The sequence below is a fragment of the Echinops telfairi genome, unplaced genomic scaffold (assembly GCF_000313985.2).
Source record: "Echinops telfairi isolate 266 unplaced genomic scaffold, ASM31398v2 ScPeMD7_70;HRSCAF=299, whole genome shotgun sequence".
NCBI classification, from domain to species: Eukaryota; Metazoa; Chordata; class Mammalia; order Afrosoricida; family Tenrecidae; genus Echinops; species Echinops telfairi.
In genome coordinates, this window is record NW_022103968.1 from 18,461,048 (window position 1) to 18,483,293 (window position 22,246).

Here is a 22,246-nt window from a genome sequence, read left to right on the forward strand (position 1 = left end):
AGATTGAAGGCAGAGAAATGCTTGCTGTCTGTATCCTCAAGATCCTACTTTTACCTGGGCTCGTGTGGTCTGGAAAGTACCGTGATAGTGACCCAGAAATAAATAAATAAAGCATCAGACAGGGATCTGTGTGCACGCACACATGTATGGGTGTTTGTGTGTATGTGTAGAAACATATGTGTACTCACATCTTCCTCGCTGTTGGTCCTAACAGTGGTGTACACTCTCATCTCCTGAGTCCCCGAGTCATTTGAAGAACGAAAGAAGAGACTCTTAACCTTGGCAGTGATTTTTTTTCCAATTTACTTTCAAAAGAAACTTCTGGAGAAGAGTCCTTCAGGAAATAACCACTGAGAACAAACCTCCAGGACTCATGAAAAGCATCTTGCCTATTCTTACAATTCCATCCCAGGAGCAGCCGCCGCCTCCCCACACCAGCAGCATCTTACAACCTCTGCTTCAATGCCACCCAAGCTAGTTAGTGTTCCTTCATTTCTCAGAGACTTCTTTCACTTCTGCCATGCATTGAATTGTGTCCCACACAATATGGGTCAACTTACCTAGTGCATGGTTCTAGTGATTGTGTGAATGTCTTTTATTTGGGGACATGATATAATTAGCCTCCATTTTCTGGTGGGCTGTACGTCCGACCCACTGTACATTAATAAGATAGGCTCAGTGTGTGATGTACCTTAAGTCACAGTCTTACAGGGAGGTATGACTCAAGCCACTCCTTAATTACATCACACCCTTGCTGGAGGGGCACACCTTTTATCTTACAAAAGACAAAAAAGAAAGAGAAAGCAATCCGAGACAGGAAAGACCTCATTTCTTAACAAAAGCAACCCATTGACGTGGAGTTGATTCCACCTCATAGGGGCCCTGTAAGACAGTAGAACTGTCCCTGGGTGTTACCAAGGCTGTAAATCCTTCTACAAGCAGAGAGCCTCGTCTTTCTCCTGGGGAGCCAAAATGCTGACCTCGGGATTAGCAGCCCAGCCCACGACACATCACACAGAGCTCCTCATTACCACCAAGAAAGAAGGACAGGCGTGAAGTGTGTCCTTTGGACCCAGAGTCCCTATGCAGAGACCCTTCTGACCCATAATGGCCTTGTGCACAGCAGAAGGAAGCACTGCCTGGTCCTGCTAGAGCCTCCCGACTTACCCATTGTTGCAGCCAGCTCCTTAAGGGCTCTCTACTGTACTGCCCCTCTGCCTCACTAAACAGGCTGCCCTTCTCCAGAGACTGGTCTCTCCTGACATGTTGAAAGTCTGTAAGACGAAGTCTCAGCATCCTTGTCTCTAAGCAGCACTCTGGCCATCCTTCTTCTAAGACAGACCCGTTTGTCTTTTTTTGTAATAATTAAATCATTTCATTGGGGGCTTGTACAACTCATCACAATCCACACATACATCCATTGTGTCAAGCGCTTTTGTACATTTATTGCCATCATCATTCTCAAAACATTTGCTTTCTACTTGAGCCCTTGGTATCCGCTCCTCATTTTTCCCCTCCCTCCCTGTTCCCCCTTCCCCCATGAAACCTTGATAATTTATAAATTATTATTATTTTGTCATATCTTACACTGTCTGATATGATGTCTCCCTTCACCCACTTTCCTGTTGTCCATCCCCCAGGAAGGAGGTTATATGTAGATCCTTATAATTGGTTACCCCTTTCTCCCTCACCTTCCCTCCACCCTCCCGGTATCCCCGCTCTCACCACTGGTCCTAAGGGATCCATGTATCCTGGATTCCCTGTGTTTCCAGTTCATCCTTTTGATAGGCCACGATACTTTCAATAACCCTCTCCAGCACCACATTTAATTGTCAGCAGGGAGCTGAATTTTTTTTTTTTTTTCTGGAAAGGGGCAGTATGCCAAATACGTCGGGGAATCTATGAGCTGGACGAAAGGCCAGGAGCAGATTTCTCCCTCCAAGAGGCCAGGGGAGCCAACTCCGTCCACCGCTGGGCTTGGGCCTGCTAGGACCATGAGAGAATGAATGTACGCTGTTTCCAGCCACCCATTTTGTTGTAATTTGTTATGGCAACCCTAGACAACTAATACGTCTTAATATTCAAAAGCCCTACAAATCAATAGGAAAAAAATAAAACCAGCACATAAATGGATAAAAGACACAGGTAGGCAATTTATTTGAAGAAATAAAAATGTCAAATCTAAAAGAAAAAGAATTTAACCTAGCAAATAGTCCCAAAGATACAAATTAAAACAAGACACTATATTTCCCGTAGCAAGCCGGCAAGTATTTTAAAATCCTAATACTCCATACTACTGAGAAGGTGGGGGAACACAGGTACCCTCACATAGTGGGGGTGTAATCCAGGACACAATCTGGGCATAAAAATATACAAAACTAAAAGCCTATTGCCAATGAATCTATTCCAGCCCAAAGCGAGCCTGTAAGATGGAACGGAACTGCTGCCCAGAGTTTCCAAGTCTGCAGTCGCTATAGGAGCAGACTGTCCTCTCCTTTGCCTGGGGGCAGCTGGTGGACTTGAACCACTGATCTGCTGGTGAGCAGCCAAGAGCCACTGGGGCTCCTTTGAACATAGGAAAGCTTTTAAAATGTGTATAGCCCTGTTAATACTAGAACTTCTACATTTAGAACTTTATATTATGGGAACACGGAACGGTGTGTACAAACACAGCCTTACAAGGCTGTCATATCAGTATTCGTTCAAGAAAAAGTAGGAGAAAATAAATATATAAAATAGGATTTGATAAGTCATTTATGGTAAACCCCTACAAAAGAATGCTTTGCAATACTTCAAAATGAAACTGTCAAAAAATAGTTAATGACTGTGAAGGTTGTTCATAGCATTCAGTTATAGAAACAAGTTATATTGCAAAATAAATCCTTTCAAAAATTACACCAGTATAGGTGTGTGTATAATTACAGGTTAATAGATTAACATGGGTGGTAATGGTAAGGATAAGGACACACTTCACAGAAGTCTCTGGGTGATCAGACGGTTGGATTCTAACCAAAAGCTTGGTCATTCAAACCCAGCCAAGGGCACCTCAGAAGTGAGCCCCGGCGACCTGCTCCCGGAAGATCACAGCTGTCAGCGCGTACACAGGATCACCCTGGTCAGATCGACTCCATGACCACTGACCACAATTGCCTCCCCAATCCGTTCTCTTCCCTCTGCTTCGCTCTCACTTATTTATAATTTTCTAAAAGCATGCTAGTGAACATGGGCTTCTTGGCTAATACAATTTTCTATTGTAACCGAAGCTTTCATTCAGTGTTTTCAGCAACTCCATGAATTGGAGTAGACTCGATGACAGTGAATTATTTGCTTCTCTGTTTGTCATACAGTGGTGATTTGTGCGTTACTGTGATTCTGGAAGCTTCAATACCATGGGCATTCAAATACCAGCGGGGTCACGCATGGCAGACAAGCTGCATTGGAGCTTCCAGATGAAGACAGACGAGGAAGGAGGAATAGACAGGCAACTTCTCGAGTGTTCCCCACAACTGGAAACCTTATGAGTAGATAACAGTGGAACATTGGCTGAGATGGTGCTGGAAGATGAGCCCTTCCGGTTGGAAGATATTCACAATACGATGAGGGGAGAGTTCCACTCAAAGAAGAGTGGAACTTAATGAAGCAGATGGAACACGTCTTCTGGGACCTTCATTCTGATTGCTAATTAGGACGTGGAATGAACAAAGGATGAATCTAGTGAAATTGGAAGTCATCAACAATTAAATGAAACGCATAGAGATTGATAACCTAGGCATCAGTGAGCTGAAATGCACTGGTATTGGCAATTTGAATCAGACAGTAATATGCCTTACTATTCTGGGGATGGTAAAGTCAAGAGGAATGGTATAGTATTCATCAATGCAAAGAAAACGCAAATCCTCAAAACTGGAGCATGATAATTTTTTTAAAAATTGAAGTTATCAAAATGTCATTTTATTTGGATCCACAATCAACACTCATGGACTCAACAGGCTCAAATCGAATGTAAACGTTTAGAAAATAATGATGGCACCATATGTACAAATATGCTTAATACACCTGATGTATGGATTGTTATAAGAGCTGTAAGAGCCCCCCCCAAAAATGAACTTTTTAAAAAGAAAGAAAGAAACCATCTGATGTATTGCATTGGGCAAATCTTTGGCACAAGATCTCTTTAAACTGTTAAAAATCAAAGGCGTCACTTTGAGAACTAAGGTTTGCCTGACCAAAGCCATATTTTCCATTGCTTCATGTGCATGTGACAGTTGGATAATGAAGAAGTAAGACTGGAAAAGAATTGATGCATCTGAAATATGGTGCTGGTGAAGAATACTGAAATTACTGTGGGCTGCCAAAAGAACAAACAAATCTGTCTTGAAGGCAGTACAACCAGGATGTTCTTTAGAAGCAAAGATAGGGAGGCTTTGTGTCAGGTCCTTTGAATGTGGTAGCAGAAGGGACTCCTTGCTGGGAAAAGTCATCCTGCTTGGTAAAGCTGAGGGTCAGCGAAAAACCAGAAGGCCTTCAACAAGATGAACTGACCCCGTGGCTGCAGCCATGGGCTCACGCACAACACCCATGTGAGGATGGTGCAGGGCTGAGCATTGCTTGTTCTGTTGTATTCAGGGTCAAGTTTAGTTAGGACCGACTGGAAGACACTTAACAACAACAGCAACCACACAGTCAGTCCAGGTGAAGCTTTTCCTAAAAAATACATCCCAGGGACTCCGGTCCTCGTCTTGTTCAATTGACTTTTTGAACCTAGATGCCAGATTTCACATTTACTCCTGCAGAATGTCATCGCTTTGGCTCTGACTCTGAGCTCCCGGTCCTGCTGACTCCGCTTTAGCTTCCTGGTTGTGTGCATTCGGGAGATGGACTAAGCACATTTCTTTTCCTCCTCCACGCCCTCACAAGCACAAGAGTTCAAATGGGCCATTGCGCGAGCATTTTGCCTCTCAGTCCGGCAGCCAAGGATGAGGCGTTCAGGAAGATGACCACACCCACTCTCTGGACCAAAGAGGAAGCAGGGTCTTAGAGGACGCAAACCCATATCCAAAGCAGAAACTCCATGGATGAGTCCCAGAGAAACATTCTGCCTGCAATCTGATTACAGACTCCAAGAAATCAGAGCTCCGGGGCTGGCGCTCCTGGCTGCCTGCCTTGTCCACAGGCCCAGGCGCTGGGATGGACCACTCAGCATCACTCACTTAAATGGCAACAACATCTGACAGACAGAGCATCGAGCCCTGACCCGGTGTGTCCCTAATGCGGTTAGAGTAGGAGAAATGATTCATCAGAGAATAGGCTAAAGTGTTTAGTGTCCCCTGGATGCATTAGGGGCAGGTTCTGTGTGTTGATCCTGCAACCCCCCGATTCGGCTCCCACACGAATGCCCTCATCACTCCTCTCTGTGACTCCCAGCCACGTGGTCTCTGAACAGTCCCTTGGCTCTCCCTCCACCCTCTTCCAGGGTTTCCCAGGGCTACCTGCCTCCTTTAGCATGAGGTGCCACTGTCACCAACAGAGATGTAAAGGATCCCAGCTTGCCGCCTTCACAGGCATCCCTCCCAACCCCTGTCCCCTCCAGATGTTTCCTGATCCACAGAATGCCTGCCTGTCCTTCCCATCCATCAACACCTGACCACGACTGGCTTCTTTAGGAGCGTCCTCGTGTCCCATTAACCTGAAGGATGAGCTCTCTCTAGGGCCCCAGGCACTTTCTTTGTATTTCTCGCTAGTATTTCCTAGACAAGCTTGTATGGAGGCCACAGGAAAAGTTGTCAGACCCTAGAGGCAAGCAAGAACACTACTTCCAATTAGTCTGTGCTGTCCGCATAGTCGTACAACCAAGGACGTGGTCTCAGTGCGCACTGGCCTGAGTTTCCTATGCTCAGATTTCCTGTCAAAAAGAGTCCAAGCCCAACCATCTAAGCACCCTCTATAATATCCTGCAGTCTGAGATTGGGGCCACGTCTTTACTTTACAAAAATGTCAGCAGCCGTGTCTGCACTATTACCACTGCTAAACGAGAACCAAGATCAAAGCCAAAAGGTCGACCCCCTGCCTCTGAGTGGATTCTAACTCCAAGCAATGCTATGGACAGCGAACCATTCCATTGGGTTTCCAAGGCTGTGCTCTTGAGGTAAGCAGACTGCTGCCTCTTTCAACCATGGAAGGCTGGTGGCCTTGAACCACCGTCCTCTCAGTTAGCAGCCCAATGAGTGCTTGACCACTATGACCCCAGGACTCCTGCCAAAGGTCTAACTACTAGAAATGTTGGAGACAGGATTGAAAACTCAAGTCGGGCGCACTGTGTCCTGGTGACCTTTAGGGCTTATCCTGCAGCCTGTGAGGGGCGGGGCTGTACTTACACACTTCTCAGGGGGAGCCGTGTAGAGTGCTGCAGCCTGGCAAACCAAATCAAACCCACTGCTGCCGACTCGGCTCCGACTCACACTGCCCCGATGGGACAGTCGAACTGCTCCACGCGGTCTCTAACCTTTCAGAAGCAGACTGCCACGTCTTTTCTCCCGGCAGCTAGTGGGTTCAGCAGTCAAGTACTTCACCACGCACTCCTAGGAGTCTGTCCTGGCTCCGTCCCGATTAGCTGTGAGATTTTGTTCAAGATGTCCATCCCCTTCACAGCTGAGTTTCCTCATCTGGGAGGGGACAAGGAAGCTGAGGGAAATCCCAGCTATGGCAGCCCTCGGTACCAACCCATCACGAGGATGATCCCATTATGGCCTCCGAGCAAGTCCGATGGGGCAGCATGGTGAGTTCGTCAGGGAGACTTGTGAGGGGAAGGGCGGGGAAGTGTTCAGAAGCTATTGAAACCTGAAATTTTCAAAACAAGCAAATACATCCAAAAGTATCTCAGAGGTCATTTAAAATCATCTTATGGTTCGTTCAGTGCTTATACTGAGCACGTGTTTAGAGATGTGAGCTTTGCAAGTTGCTCCAACTTCACCGGCAAGGAGAAAGTGCAGTCAGATCATGAAACGGAGAGGGCCCCTGTGCTCTGTCTCCCCGGGACAATCCTTCCCACGAGTCCTTGTGGGACGGTGACTTTACTTGGGACGGCTCTCCTAACCGTCGTCTTTGCAACTCCCGCCAAGTGATTGGGTAGGGACATGCCAAGGAGGTATCAGGGATGCTCCCGTGAAGCTGCGTCTGTTTCGCGAACCTGCTGGGTCTAAAGTGAACCATCGCAGAAACAGGAACGAGGGCTCGCACAACCGTCAAGAAAGGAGAGTCGGGAACCAATACATCCTTTGGCCTCTGGTATTCCCCGGGAGACAGGGGGTTGTGACCAAGTGGGGGAAAAGCAGCAGCAGCTGAGACAGCAGCCCCAGAGTGGACAGCAAAGGAGCAGGGGGCTTCCTGGTGCACCCAGCTGGGAAAGCGGAGTGCCTGCAGACAGGAGCCTCCTCGGTAGAGCGCATTGCCTCCAGGCACTTCATCTGAGTAGCTTGGGTCACCCAACCACCAAGGTACAGCTGAGAACCTGTGGGCAGAAGCTGATGTCCAATGGTATGCTCTTGGGGCATTCATTCATCAGCAGGGCTAACGGGGCTTTGTGACACTTGCCGGAGGAGGGCAGAGGCCAAGGGACCACGTGGCTGAGAGGCCAAGGACCAGAGAAATAGGCCTATGAGCAGGGCTGAGCAAAGGCTCACCGGATTGGCAAAACTGTATCCTGAATGTTACTCGGTTGATTTCTCCAATAAACCCAATAATCATAGCTGTAGTCGGTGAGTTCTGTGCTGTTCAATGAATGACTGGGCCCAGCAGAGAAGTAGAGCGTGCCTTGGCAGAGAGCGCTGGTGTGGCACATTGAAGGGCGGGGGCATGGCTGCCCTCAGCCTCAAAAGACTCAGCCTTCGGCTAGTGGGTTTGCTTCTCCTTCCTCCACGCATCCACCCTGTCTCGTCAAAAGGGGCCAGACATCACCTCCAGTTTGTTTGGTCCTCAGTGTCAACAATATAGTCCAAATGTCTGGGCCTGCCCTGTGTGAAACTCCTCACACCCTTCCTGTCACATTGCTGGCTTATCGCTCACATTCATCTTCCGCTTCCGCAGAGCAGGGTTCTGCTCATCCTTTAATGCTCCGTTTAAACGTCACTGTCTCAGCCGAGCCTTCACTGAGCTCTGGAGGGAGAGGTCAGTTACCTCTTCTCTGGTCCCGTGCTACTTTTATACACTCCTCTACTACAGCAGTGCGTACGTGGCCATTAGTTCAAGTTTATATGCCATAGAGTAAGCTGGTCAAGGGTGGGAGTCATGTCTTGGTCATACTTCATCTCTGCATCCCTCACACCTAGTACATAGGCAGTACCAAGTAAATCTTTTTGAACGTTCAAGTAAACTAATGAATACTGTGGTAGTTATATAATCTGATGTCAATTTGAGAGGATTAAGAATGAAGGAGTGGAGTTTAGCCGGTCAATCAGGTCACAGCTTTATGACCTCATTTGGAGGCACTAAGGAGATAAATAGCTTGCTGTTGGCAGGGCACAGGCTGACTCCCTGGGAGACATTCCAGCTGAGAAAACACATGGAGCTATGCTAGTGCCCTGAGCTGGAGGAGCCACGTAGAGACCCCTGCCAGCACTGAGATGCTTACACTGCCACCGGTTCCACAAGACCTTCCACCCACTGACCTGTGATCTTGGTGTCTTTTCGTGTGTTTCATGAGTCTGAAGAGGACTTTATAGATTGGTATCGGACGTATGAGCTAATAATCAGATTTATGGACTTGATCTGCACTGGGCTGGGATGTTTTCTCAATATTCAGTTGTTCTTGTATATAAAGCTTTTTCTTTTACACATCTGAGTGGATTTGTTTCTCTAGTGAACCCAGACTAACACAAATACATTTTAATTTCATGGGGGGAAAGCCCTTCAGCTAAACCAGAACTTTGTTTGAAATTAACATAATGTGCTACCTTCATCAACGCCATCATCATCATCATTATGATTAAGATCTCATCAGTACAGCCTATGTTACTGAGAGAATTTAAAAGAGAGGAAGAAATAATAGTGCATATTGCTAAATAGATACAGTGCATATCCCAGAATAATTTTTTCAAATACGCAGGTCCTTTTTCTAATGGAAAAGACACTCTGTAGGGGCTTGTCTTGTATTATTCTCCTAAATAATTCATGGAAATTGTGATAGGGCTTTGTGCCAACTTGGCTGGGCCAGATTCTCAGTGATATGGCATCTCTTCAGGAGCCATGGCTTGCTTCCAGTGTAAGTGGATGTGTGGGAAAGCTTGTTTTGCTTTTTCTAGATCTGAAGGCCACATCTTGACTCATAATCTGACCTCTAGTTCTTTGGACTTAAGTCAGAAACCTGCTGTATTATCTGCTGATCTTGAGTGTGGTAGTTATATGATCTTGTGTCAACTTGCAAAGGGGTAGAGTCTAGCCTGTCAATCAGGTCACAGCTTGATGGCCTCATTTGGAAACACCATGAAGATAAATAGCTCACTGGAGGTCAGATACACACAGACACTCTGCTTCCTCTCCCTGTGAGACATTCCTATTGGCAAGCCACATGGAACTATGCTGATGGCAGCCAGGGCCTTGGAGCTGAAGGAGCTACATCGAGACCCACACCAGCACTAAGATGCTTCCACTGCCACTGGATCCACAAGACTTTCCACCCACTGGCCTGTGATCTTCCTGCACTCGGCTTCATTGCATGTGTTACGTGAGTCTGAAGAGGGATTTACAGACTGGTCTGGGACATATGAGCTAATATCCATCTGGACTGGACTGGGATGTTTTCTCAATATACAATTGCTCTTTGATATAAAACTCTGTCTTACACACTTATGAGTGTTTATGAATTTGTTTCTCTAGTCTACCTGGACTAACATACTGAGAGTGGTCAACAGCCTGCCATCTTATCTGCCGACCTCACATTCATTTTCTTCTGCAGCCAGAAACCTAACATCTGACCTTCCAACCTTGCCTGACATTGGAACCACAGATTTGGAACTTGAACACCTGTACAACTGTGTGAGCCATTTCCTTGATATAAACCATATAAGCCCCTCTCTCTTTCTCTATATATTTTTATTATTATTATTTATTTATATATGTGTGTATACATCTATATATATACACACACACACACATGCTTCAATGTTTTGCTTTGAGAACCCAGACTAAGATCGCAATCAATAGGCTTTTCTTGCATGCTGAGATGTAACCACCTTCCTCATGCAGTCAGCCAGCACACTATCAAATAGCAAAAGCACTAGGGCCATTTGAAGGATGACGGCTTCTTATTATGGAAATGAAAGAGATAAAGGCAGGAACCCTGAAGCCAGTGTTCACAGGGATAGCACACAGTAGGCTCCTCATAAAGACTGGTAGCACGATAAGTGTTTAAGATGTAGGGCAGTTGTCACAAGGCGCTATTGTGGAAGCGTACAGTTCACACATGTCTGATCCAAGTGCCTCCAGCGTGAAGGGTATAGGCAGTGTTACAAGGAAGACACACGCAGTCAGGAGAACCTGGGTTTAAGAGCTGGCTGTGCCACTGAGTAGTTGGGTGGCTTCAGAAAAGTCATCTTCTATGCTGTGTATATGAATGCGTTTCCTCATGTGGAGAATAGAGATCATTTCCCACGCGTGGTTGTGAGGATCCCCAAAAATCTATATGTAAGAAAGTGACAAACACAACCTGTCATGGGGCTTCCCTGTGCGGTGGGCATCTACAGGGGATGACCCCAGTCCTGTGGCTTTGTTAGACTTCTTTCCCGATCCCCAGCCTCAACCCAGAATTCTATTTATACCCCAGCAGGCCCCAAAACAAGAAAGTAGAGCTCCGAACTGAAAATGTGACTGCTTGGCAGAAAAGGCACCTTGGGACAAGAAGCAGGGCTGGGGGAAGTATCAAGAGAAACTTCCCCAGGCCCCCCGCCATCCCAACCCCCAGTGCCATGTATGATGCTAAGGACACATGAAAAAGAGAGAAAAGAAACACACTGCCATGAAGCCAATGCCAAGCCTGTAGGAGAGAATAGAATGACCACCTAGGGTTCCTAGGCCGCATGTAAATCTTTAGGACTCAGGTGGCCACATCTTTCTTCCCAGAAGCAGATGGTGAAACTCAACAGTACAATGTTACAGTCAGGTTGAAAGATAGTCAGCAGGTTCTTACAAAATGAAGAGTAGACTTGCCCTGTGATTCAGACTTTGCCTCACATACTTTAGACATGTTCTCAAGGGGCCTAGACTCTGGAGGAAGGCATCCTGCTCGGTACAGCAGAGGATCGGCCACAAAAAGAAATCTCCTCATTGAGATGGATGGACACAAGTGGCTGCCACAATGGACTCCAGGAAAGGTAGGGTTGTAAGGGGATTGTATGCAGAGTGGCTGTGAGTCCGACCGCACTAGAAAGCACCAGAGAACAACGTTCAAGTGCATCCCAGCTATTCACCTCCATGAATTGAACACATGCCCATACAAACACCTACACCTGCGTAGTTATAGCCACTTCATTCATAACTGCCCAAAGTGGGAAGCAACCAAGATGTCCTTCGTGGGGTGAATGGATAAACAAAGTGTGATACATCCATACAACGCAACATTACTCAGTAATAAAAATAAAATCAGTTGTCCAGCCATGAAAAGACGTCGAGGAACCTTAAGTGCCTATGGCTCAATTGAAGGCAGCCAGCCGGCGGCCAGCTAGATGACACCGGAGCAAAGGGGAGACTACAAAGATGGTAAATCCATCGGCAGTTTCCAGAGAGGGAGAGAAAATGCAGAGAAGGCGCCCAGGAGCTGTGTAAGCGGTGAGATGACCCTACAGGTTACTGTCTACATGACATTATGCATTTGCCAAAACTCCTAGAACTGTACTCAAACTGCCTCATATAAACCACAGACACGTGCGAATAACAACATATCAAATTTAACCCATCCATCCTCATGAAGGTACCAAATGAATGCAAAATGTTGATCATGGGCGGAACTCTGTGCGGCCCGGTGAGGGGCACGTGAGAACGCCCGGTACTTTGCCCATCCTTGTTTTGTGACCCTAAGCACGCTCCAGCAAGTAGACACTCGTCCTGCAAAAATACAGAGAGCGTTTTAACGACACGACACGGCTCTCCATTTCCCCTCAACTCTTGCAACAAACTCACTGGCCAGGGCGGGGACACCCCGGGTTGGGCAGTTGTCATTTCTTTCTGGGGCCTGTATTTGGAAGGGTGGCGCAGAGACACGATTTTCAATTCCTCCTCTGGAGCGTCCAAACCCCTGGCAACGTTTGGCAAAGCGCATAACTAGGCCATTATCCTTCCGGAGCCCGGGACTCCCTGGCAGGGTATTGACGGGCAATGAGCCCACCCTCTCGTCCTGCCCTGCGTCTCTAGAGCCATCACCTAAATGACCCACTGGGGCTTCTCAGGATCTAGCTGGGTAACCAGAACTATGTCAACACCGCTGTGTTACCGGACTTCCTAGCTTCTCGGCCTGCCTCTCCCACAAAGCATATTTGCATTTTCAAGGAGTTTTCTGCAGACAATAGTTTAATTCAAGGAGCAAATACAATCGGTTCTCTCAATAAACATGAGTTGCTGATGGGACACACTGGTGACTGAAGGCCCTTCCTCTCCAGGACGCTCAGGTTACAGATGGCCGGAGAGTTCGTCTGCCCCCGTGGACAGAAAACACACCTCTCTGAACTCCAGGTCCCCTGGCTTGTAAATGGCTGAGTCTTGAGTGGGGCCATCGCTCTTGGGGCCTCTGTAGTTCTTAAGAGCAATGGTTCTGCTTTGCTGAGCGGGAATCTGCCTGCTCAGCTCAGCGCACACAAGCCTCTCTAGTTACACACCTGAACCATGTTCTAAATGGAGCAATTTGTAAGTAAATAATACTGCCTTCCCACCCAGCTAATCCCACGGGCTGTCTGGACAAAGGGCTGCTAGGTGAGGCATCTGCTGCTTTCAGCCTCAGAGCTCTGTGGATACCGGATTGAACCGCATGTTCCTCTCTAATTCCCTTACCCCCATGCTGGGTCTTCACATCAGACTGAAATTCATTCATTTAAATGAGTGAAGGCCACCAGCAGCACTTTTCTTCTCACGGGCTCCAACAGGCCCATCCCCCAAATGGCTCTGGTCCAAGGACCCGAGAGGGTCACAGTTTAGCATCCTTGAAGGATGCTAAGACTGAGGAACCATAGCAACCTGCCGTCCCAGCCTGCAAGACCGCATTGGGCCACAAAGTAAAGGTTTTCTGGTGGAGAGTCAAGAGCAAGGACTCAAGAGGAGCCAAGAGCTCAGTGGATCAGATTGTCAGGAGCTCAAGCTTCGTCTTGCACACGATGGACATGTTGTCCCTGAAGACACCAGTCCCTGAAGAAGGACGTCAGGTCCGGTAAAGCAGAGGGGCAGGGAAAGAGAGGAAGTCCCTCAATCGATGGATCGATACAGTGGCTGCAACAATGGGCTCAAGTGTGGGAACGATTGTGAGGCTAGTACAGGACTGGGCAGTGTTTTGATCTGTTGTGCATGGGGTGGCTGTGGGTTGTAATCAACTCTAAGGCACTAACAACGACCACAATGGCAGGGATCTGTGGAGAACTCTCACTGCCCCCTGGGCTGATGACATGAGCCCACCCAAGGCCACAGGAGCAGCCATCAGCCTTGAGCACATAGGATGGGTCAGGCGGGCACTGTATGCTTTAGGGGCACTGTCTCCTCTAAGGTTCAGGTGACTAGAAACACATCTCCTCTGTTTCCATGGCAAAGGAGACTCGAGAAGATTATGTGACTTGCCCAAAGCCATAGAGCCAAGAGGTAGGCTGATTGTGCAAGTAAGCACATTGGTAGCTCGGCCTCGTTCCAACCATTTTGGCGGGGCTTAGTTCATGGAATGCCTTTTGGCCCACCTGTCCTTGAAGTACTGTTCATTTGTTTTCATTAGAGGTGCCCACTTGCCTCACTTCCACAATCACTTCATTTCCCTGATAATAAATTACCCCCAGAAGAAGGGGTATGCAGTGACTATCCCAAGTCACACAACTGGGCAAGTGGTGGAACCAGGATTTGAACTACAATGGCTTCCCTCTGCTCTCCTCTCCTTTCTTTACAAATCCTATAGGATCTCCCTGAAACGGCTACTGTGTGGATCCGGATCCTGAAGCCCCCAAAGTGAAAAATGACTGACGACAGAGGCAGGCCAACTCCAGGCTGGGCAGGGGCCAGGAGGGAGGGAACTGTGAAGCCAGGGGAGCTGCCAGAGCTGGAGAAGCCAATGAGGACGGGTATGCAGAAGGAAATTGTTTGTTGGGAGACGTTTAATTATTGCACTTGGGGGTAATTTATTATCAGGGAAATTAAGTGATTCCATTAGCCTCCTGTCGCTCTCCAAAATAAATCTGTCAGAGTGGGGTGAGGGAGGGAAAAGAGGTTGGAGCTACTGCGTTTTAATTTGCTTTCCTGCCAATTGCCAAACGGAGGTCCGGGCTCTGTTTATTTAGGGGAAGCAAGTTGGCGATTGTCCTGGGTGAGCCTCTCCGCCACATTCAGCCCCTTGGCAGCCACATTTCCATATCGGAACAAAACCAGAGCCCAGCTTGGGGAAAATGGAATGAGTGCCCAGTCGATGCAGGGAGAGGCCTACAGCTGAGCCCAGTTCTGCCACCCAGAATCAGTAGGAAGGGCATCGGGTAGTACTTGGCCCCACTGATAAATGAGACACTACTGTGGTAAAGTCCCTCCCTCCCCCAAACATCCCCTAAACACCAGCTGACTTAAGCCTCCAATAATCATGTCGCCAAGGTGCCCTGGCACAACACTTGGCTTAAAAGCGCTCAATAAATGGCGATGATCACAGTCCATCCTTGCTATCTCTATCTAACAGATGGGCCTCAGAGGAAGCAAACGGAGGAGCCAGAGCAGGGACACAGGTCTCATGTCTTTACTGCAGATCAGACCTAGGCCAGAGCCTAACCATATGCAAACACTGCTTCTTTGCTTTTTGTGTGTCTAGCGCTTGGCCCTCAGCAGGTACCAACACCTAGTTGTTGAATCAATGGACTGCTCATAATGCAAGCTTTCTGTCTAGCTGAATGGAAAACCAGATCTGAACTAAGGAAGAGGGGCTTAGCCTTCTGCATCAAAGATCTAAACATCTGGTGAGAGAAAGGCTAGGGACAATCTGATCATTCCAGTGCCTGGGGTTGCCACTAGGTATTGTTGACTCCATTTTGATGTATCAAGGCCCAATGTAAACAGAACAAAACACTGTCACTACCTTTAAAGCCCATTGTTGCAGCCACCCTGTCAATCCATCATTAAGGATTGTCCTCTTTGGGGCTGGCCCTCAGCTCCACCATGCACGAGGTTCCTTCCCAGGGACTGGTCTTTGTGATGACAATTCCCAAGTAGGTGGGACAAAGGCTGGTCACCTTCACTTCTGAGGAGAATGCCTGCTATGCTTCTTCCAACACAGATTGCTTGTGCTTTTGGCAATCCATGGTATGTTTAATATTCATCACCAACACCATAATTTGAAGGCATCAATTCTTTGGTATTTCTTATTTGAGAGGCCAAATTATGCCTTGTTGGTCCAAGACTCCAATTTCCTCAACAATTCTTTTGTAACTCCACAGAGATGAATGTCACTAGCTGATAAGGGGGTCAGAGACCATGGACCACTGGTATCTCTCTCTCCAGATGCCCAGGCCTGGCCTGTGCCCGGGCAGCTACAATCTTTGTCCTGGCAGAGTTCCTCTCATGTTCCTGCCCATAACACGATACCATAGCAACGCTGCCTGTCCCTGTAGCATCGGCAGTGTAGACAGAGCCAGGAAGCACAAGGCACCAGGATACGTGCTCAAGCCACTGGCAGACCCAGGTCCTCTGTGACATCTCCGGGTGACTCAGCACCAGGGAACCAGAGCACTTCAAGACCAGGCCAGGCATCAAGCTCAAAGGCAAAGAGGCTCAATGCCATCACCCACAAAGACACCAAGATAGTGACTGCCCAAACCCAGGCCTTACCCTATCTTCACAGTCAACTTAGGGGTACAGGGAGTGAGACAACCCTGCTGAAGAGACACTGTGTCTGACTCCAACCCCGATCCCACTACAAGGGTTTGCTCAGAAAGTCCACGGTTGAAAGGAAGTTCCCTAAGTTAGTAAATACTAGGAGACATCAAAGGGTTAATGAAAGAATGGCTTTTAAAATGATTGAACTTTCCCAAGAACTTTTTGAAGCCCTCTTGTAGATTCAGTTACCACCTGTAGCTCAAGCTAAGTTCCTCTGTGCCTGCCAGGGGAGCCGATTGGCATGGCTTGGAGGGAGGGAGGGAAGGAGAGTCATGCCCCTAGTCCAAGTCCTGCAAATCCTGGTAGAAGCATAGATGGTCATCCTCATTTCTTAAACTATGGTTTTCTGAGTCCTCTGCCCATATCTGCCATAAACTAGCCAGATACCATGGAGCAAGTCTCTAAGTCAATGTGCTTTGAACTAGGGAGCTTATGAGAACTCAGATTGTTTTGTTTGTTTTTTTGCCTCAGCCGGACTGGGAGAGGGAGATTCTTCATCTCTCACACGTGATGCGGATCCCGTGATGAGGATGCTGCTGGGCCACAGACCACTCCTCTTAGGTTGGCGATTTGGGTTAGGTCACTGGATAGCACCCAAGGTTCAAGGTCCTTACCGCTAAAATAGGGATGGTAAGCATTCCTTTCGTGTGAGATGGCTGTGAAGATCAGATGAAATATGAAAGGGGTTGGTGGACTGCAGAGTCCTCCACCTAGAAGGATGGCTAGGTAAATCGCTGGTCAAGAGACTGGCATCTCCCAGTGGGCACCACATCCAGCAGAGAAGAATGCAAGCCAACATCCCGCTTTGAGACAAAGAGACCCAAAACAAAGAAGGACGAGAGGGGGACTTGAGGTGAAGGAAGACTGTCTTTTCACATCTTGTTTGCTATCCGCTCTGCTCCTCCACAGGCTCTTTACCCTGACCTTGGAGAAGGAAAGGACATTAGGTTTTAGGGCCCAGGATTCTGTCCACACTAATGTGCTTTTCTAGGGTGCGTGTGTGAGTAGTCTTGCCTGCTAGGGGTCTGCTCTTGCTTCCCACACATCCTGCTCATTGAGGAGAGCCCTAGGCTCTGAGTAGCATCAGAACAGATCAATCAATGCATCCTATGTGGGGAGAAGAGCAGATTCTGCTAAGCCATGAAGGATGCAGCCTGGAACCCAGCAGCAGTTTCACCACATCCATGTCTAGGTCATGTTCAACGGGCAGTTAGGGTTGATTTGAATTCTGGCACCACCGTGTACTTGTTGTGTGGTTTCGGCAAGACTTTCAAGGTTTCTGTTTCTTTCTAGTGCCTTGTATCGCCGTCCTGAGGTTATTTCAAGAAGGCATCTACGTAATGTTAATTAGTAAATAATTAGCAATTACTAAAACATCAACCACTTGATATTGACTCTCCCTCATACAAGAACTTACTATATTTTAATGAGGCTATTATCAAGATGCTGACCTGGGGTTGGCAGAGGGCTGGGGACTAGAATCCCTGCGTATTTTCTCTCTCACACACACATACCCCTCAAGGAAACGAGCCACCACCCTTCAAAGCCCTAAGACACTTAGGGGATCCTCTGTCACACTGCCCACTTCTCAGCTCAGAAACGCCACTGGATGGAAGCATCCGAGCCCTGGGAACATCTGCTGCACAACAGAACCGGAACAGGAAGCCATTACCACTGGCAAATTCCCAGGCCCCGGTCGCTCACATAACATATGCCTACTCTTTGGAACTCCCCTTTCAGGGATGAAAGGAGGGTGGTGGCAACACCAGATGGCAGAGATTGAAAACCTTCAGATCCCACAGCAAACCCTGGGCAAACACTCGACCTCTACCACAGAGGTCTCACCTAGTCAGCTGGTAAAGCAGGAAGTGTGTGTCCTCCCCAGTGTGAATTGTGCCAGGCTGCCCTCCACCTACCGCTTTCATCAGGCGCGAAATCTCTGAAGAGCCATCGGACCTCACCTGACATGTAAGAGACCCTCAAAAACCTGCTTGCTTGCGCTTTCCGGAGGCAGCGTGTACTATCTCAGACTGCGCTACCTCGAACTTCCTGTACTTGGGCCTACAGCTATGCTTCTGCCATGAATTCCTGCAGCACAGAGAAGCAAGAGCCAGGGAAACCATCCCCAAACCTAACAAAAGTACCTTCTGAAGGTCGGCCATGGAGACGACCCAGGGTGGTACAGGGCAAGAGGTTTATTCTACTTTTATAAAGGTCTGATAACTAAAACCAAACTCACTGCCATCGAGTCCGTGCCGGCTGGTGGCCGCCCTATGGGACAGGGTGGAGCTGCCCCTGTGGGCTACCGAGGCCAGGCTGGTGACAAAGGTAGAGAGCCCTGTCTTTCTCCAGCAGAGGGGCTGGTGGTTGAGAACAGCAGACCTTGTTCGCTCCATGCGTAACCACCATGCCACCAGGGCTCCTTATCATAACCAAGGGACAGATGGGGCAGCTTCTAGTAAGTTTGGGGCCCATGCTTCATTGTCCCTCGTTTGGTCAGGTCAGAAGCATTCTGGCAGTCTCCCAGGTAATGGCAAAGTAGATGTGGTTTTTATTATTATAATGGGCAATGAGGTGCCCCTAGGTTATTTCTCTCCCCACTGCGCAAGCTCAAGATCCAGGAACGTTCTCTAATCACAGTGTCCTTGAATCAATAAATTTTACTGCAGTCAAATCTTGGTGCAGTGGGTTGAAGTCTGGTCCCTCTCGCCCTCTCCTGTGGAGATATGAACAACACCCTCCCCTTGGGTGGGTTAGCATCCTGTTCCCCACTACCTATGTCTTTTCTCTCTCTCTCTCTCTCTCTCTCTCTCTCTCTTTCTTTTCCCCTCCTTTTTAGTTGGCTGTCATGTGTATCCCTGGATTGGGTCTGGCCCCTGCCAATAGTACCCGCACCTCACCCCTGGAATGTATGTATACAGTAGCTTTTCCCCTGTGCCCCTTTTGCATTTGTAAGCTTACCTGTTGTAATTGTACTTTTGTGCTTGGCTTACTTCACTTAGCATAATTTCTTCCAATTCTTCCCATGGGGTGATGTGCTTCATGAGTTCATCACTGCTTTTTAGGGATGCATACTACCCCATTTTTGTGCTTATTATTGTCTCTGCCTGTCGCTCGAGATAAGATAGCCAGGATAAACAATCCGGAGGAGAAAACAATAGGACTGATGGTTCTGGGGGGGACACAGGAGAGGGGGAGGGGGAGGAAAGGAAGTAGATGTTAACAAACCCAGGGACAAGGGAACAACAAGTGATCTAAAATCGATGGAGGAGGGCATAGGATGCCTGGTAGGACTTGATCAAGGGCAATGTAACCAAGAGGAAATACTGAAACCCAAATGAATGCTGAAAATGATAGTGGAACAAGAGGAAAGTAAAAGGAAATAGAGGAAAGAACTAGAAGTCAAAGGACATTTATAGAGGTCTAAATATAGGCATGTATATATATAAATATACTTATATATAAGGATAGGGAAATGATCTATGTGCATATATTTATATGTTACCATAAGTATTAAGGTAGAAGATGGACATTAGGCCTCTACTCAAGTACTCCTTCAACACAAAAACACTTTGTTCTAATAACCTGGCATTGCATGATGTTCACCTTCCTGACACAATCGCTGAAGACAAAGTAGGTACATAAGCAAATGTGGTGAAGAAAGCTGATGATGCCCAGCTATCAAAAGATAAAGCATCTGGGGTCTTGAAGGCTTGAAGGTAAACAAGTGGTCATCTAGCTGAGAAGCAAAAAGTCTACATGGAAGAAGCAAACCAGTCTGTGTGATCATGAGGTGTCAGTGGCATAGGTATCAGACATCAAAGACCCAGAATTTAAAAAATCATATCAATATGAATGAAGGGGAGTGCAAAGTGGAGACCCAAAGCCCATCTGTAGACAAATGGACATCCTTACAGAAGGGTCACAAGGAAGAGAGGATCCAGTTAGTGCAATACAACACCTATGAAACATACAACTTTCCTCTAGTTCTTCAGTGCTTCCTCGCCCTGCCCCCCTATCATGACCCCAATTCTACCTTACAAATTCAGCTAGACCATAGCATGTACCCAGGTACAGATAAGAATTGGAAACACAGGGAACAGAAACAACCCCTCAGGACCAATAATGAGAGTAGAGAAAACAAGAAGGTAAGGGAAAAGTTGGAGGAAAATGGGGAGGCAATCACAATTATCTACATATAACCCCTCCCAAGAGGACAGACAACAGAAAAGTGAATGAAGGGACTGACATCAGTCAGTGTAAGACATGAAAAAAATAATAACAATTTATAAATTATCAAGGGTTCATGAGGGAGACAGGTTGGGGGAGGGAAGGGAAAAATAAAGAGCTGATACCAAGGGCTCAAGTAGAAAGAAAATGTTTTGAAAATGATGATGGCAACAAATGTACAAATGTGCTTGACACAATGGATGGATGGATGTACGGATTGTGATAAGAGCTGTATGTGTTCAAATGATTTTTTTCATTTACTGCAGCTATACATGTCAAAATGGTTTTAAACGTTTTTACTGCAGTCTATCAGCTGAATTCTTCTCGATGACTCCCTTATTTTTCGAGTACCTTTCAGTGGAATTTTCCAGATTCCTTGTTCTTTCCCTAACAGGAACTCAAGAGAGGGTCCCAGATAGAATGGGAGATAAATGTACAACAAATTTCAAATTCCTCAAAAAGGTCAAACTCTTCCCAAGGGTCGCCTTTCAGCCAAGTAATAGATTGGCTTATAAAATTAGCAATATCAAAAAAAAAAAAAAGCTTGCTTAATTTCACTGTGTTGAGAGGATCCTCTTTCACCAAAGGAGGTAGAGAGACCCCTCCCTAGACAGATGGCCCCCTGAGAACTATGCCAACTTCCTGGTCAGATGTTCCATGCAGCCTGCGACCATCTGCATGGCAGTCTGGGCTACTATCGCCTGTTCACATCTGCCCTCCTATTTGGGTTCTTCGTACTTGAACTTCTAAGGGGTTGACACCCTGTCCTATCTTCTGGGGCAGAGGTAGCAGAAGCATTCGTCTGATGCACGCTATTCTCCATTGACTATTTGAGGGCTCCCTCTACCCTTCTCTGCGCTGCTCTGTTTCCTGGGAGGCTTGAACCCATGGACTGCCCAACAAGAGTTCCTTGGCTTCCAGGCGGTTTCATCCAGGCGAAGGTGCTCGCAGGTGATCAGAGGTCAGAGGAGAGAGCCTTCAGGGTATGATTTTGGAAGTCCCCTCCCTGTTGGGTCATAGGTGACAATGGCTGCCTTCTTCTACCAAAGGTCACACCTGTCAGGTAGGTGGCCCTCTCCTTTGCGACAAGGCTCTCACAGCTCCACCACTAGTCCCTCCCTGAGCTCTCCAGACCCAGGCTGGCAATGCTTTCCTAGTGCCCCTGCCCCTCAGCTTGTGCACTGGAATCCGGCCCATTCCTTTATAAACAACCCCTTCCTTACAGTTTCTTCCATAGCCAGTTAGGATTCCTGCCCGAATCCTAACTCTGAAGAGCTGGGTTCTAAGCTTGGCGTTGTAGCAGCTTACTGAGTGACCTTGGGCACGACCCTTTGACACAAGTGCTCGGTGGGCCCCTTAAAGTTACAAAATTGTTCTCACACCTCCCGCCAGGATGCCTAGCCCAGTACTGCACGGAGGCGGTTCTGGATACAGATTCACTGAGAAGCTCCCTGAGGAAAGACTGCCCGGGGTGTGACGGTGGGGGAGGGGGGGTGTCTAGGTAGCCCAGGTGGGAGGGAACGTCTTTGGCAATGGAGATTAAAGTTAATACTAGGTTATAAATTGGCAGAAAGACGAACCATCAGTGGCAAAGGAAACCGGTCTCCCACGATCGGCTCTTGTGCCTTAAGTGCGTGCCTAGAACAAAGAGGTTTTGATGAGAGGTGTGTAGAAACAGTGCAGTGATTAAGAGGATGGGATTACATCAAATGGCTCCGGGCTCAACTGTGTCATTTCCCACCACGGTCGTCATGCTCCTCCCTCGGGAGCGAGGGAGACACATAGGAACAGCTTTTAACACCATGCCTCCATATTAAACTTATATGAAAGGGTTAAATTATGTCCCATCACAATAAGGAGCCCTAAGGATCCTGGTGGAGCACTTGGCTGTCAACCAAAAGGTCAGAGTTTTGAACCCAGCAGTCACTTCACA